This window comes from Camellia sinensis, chromosome 7 (genome assembly GCF_055761805.1).
Source record: "Camellia sinensis isolate YWXY chromosome 7, ASM5576180v1, whole genome shotgun sequence".
NCBI lineage: Eukaryota > Viridiplantae > Streptophyta > Magnoliopsida > Ericales > Theaceae > Camellia > Camellia sinensis.
In genome coordinates, this window is record NC_138967.1 from 130,716,391 (window position 1) to 130,718,339 (window position 1,949).

Below are 1,949 nucleotides of genomic sequence, written 5' to 3' on the forward strand. Positions count from 1 at the left end.
TTGCCGAGAGGAAGTACTCCGAGAGTTTCACCATTCGCGCCTTGCGGTGCATCCAGGAGGTACTAAGATGTATCAGGATTTGGGTCGCCAGTTTTGGTGGCGGGGTATGAAGAGAGATGTGGCTGTTTTCGTATCGAAGTGCCTTACTTGCCAGCAAGTGAAGGCCGAGCATCAGAGGCCAGCGGGTTTGTTGCAACCTTTGCCTATTGCCGAGTGGAAGTGGGAGCATGTCACTATGGACTTCGTTGTAGGTCTTCCGAGGACTCAGCGGGGTAGTGATGCTATTTGGGTGGTTGTAGACCGGTTGACTAAGTCGGCGCACTTTGTTCCTATGCGCGTGAGAGATTCGGTAGATCATCTTGCCGACTTGTATATTCGGGACGTAGTGAGATTGCATGGGGTCCCAGTGACGATCGTCTCAGATAGAGATCCTCGTTTTACTGCTAGGTTGTGGCAGAGTTTGCAGAGTGCCTTGGGCACTAAGTTGACCTTTAGTACGGCCTATCATCCTCAGACTGACGGGCAGTCCGAGCGTACTATTCAGATCCTCGAGGATATGCTTCGGGGTTGTGTCCTGGACTTCAGTGGGACGTGGGAGAGGCACTTGCCATTGGTAGAGTTTGCCTACAACAACAGTTTTCAGTCTAGCATCGGTATGGCACCGTTTGAGGCCTTGTATGGCCGACCGTGTAGGTCTCCAGTTTGTTGGGCCGAGGTGGGTGATACACCTTTGTTGGGTCCGGAGTTGGTTAGGGAGACGACGGAGAAAGTTGAGCTTATCCGTAGGAGGCTTGTTACAGCCCAGAGTCGACAAAAGAGTTATGCCGACCGCAGGAGGAGGCCTTTGGCGTTTGAGGTAGGTGATCATGTCTTTCTGAAGATATCACCTAGGCGAGGTTTGATGAGATTTGGAAAGAGTGGGAAGTTATCCCCTCGGTTTATTGGTCCTTTTGAGATCCTTGAGAGGATAGGTGAGGTTGCTTATCGGTTAGCCTTACCGCCGCAGTTGTCCGGAGTGCATGACGTGTTTCATGTGAGTATGCTTCGGAAGTATGAGCCAGATCCATCACATGTACTGGATTGGACCGATTTAGAGGTAGATGAGGATGCCTCGTATGAGGAGAGACCGGTTCGGGTCTTGGATAGGCGGGATCAGGTCCTGCGTAGCAAGACCATTCCTTTGGTGAAAGTCTTGTGGAAACATCACGGAGTGGAGGAAGCCACTTGGGAACGTGAGTTAGGAGTCCGTGAGAAATATCCGGACTTGTTTGTTGATGTGTGATCTTGTATTTTCATTTTACATTTTGTTGAACTTAAGAGCTTTTATATACGTCTTATGTTGTGAAACATTGAAAATGTTTTGATTATTGGAAGTATGTTTTGGAACTTGCCTCATATGGAAGTTGAATGTGACACTATATTTGTTGAATATATTGTTGAAATTGGAAAGATAGTGTATAATGTTGATGCACGTTGAAAATACATATGTTGTTTACATATTGTAATATGTCTCTTGTTAAAGGGATGGGATGACCGGTAATGGGTCGAATTGTTGAATGTTCAAGTGTAACATTGTTTAAAATGGAGGAAAACTTGTTTTTTTTGAAAACTTGTGCTTAATTTCGGGGACGAAATTCTTTAAGGGGGGGAGGTTATAGTGACCCCGGGTTTACCCTTGTTCTACAGTGATCCAGACATGTGTCCGTGGATGTTGGTAGTTGGTTATTATCGTGTTTACATTCCTTTTTCTTCGTATTTGAGTTATAGGATGTTTTGGGCGGATTTGTTTCAGGTTGGTTGAGTTTAGAAACCAAAACTAGTTGCCCAGATTTTTGGCCTGTCCGCTCGAGCGGAGGTGTTGGCGCTCGAGCGGGGAATACATCCATCCAGTATTTGTTGTGCAGTGTTGTACGCTCGAGCGTAGGGTTGGGAGCTCGAGCGGAGGCCTG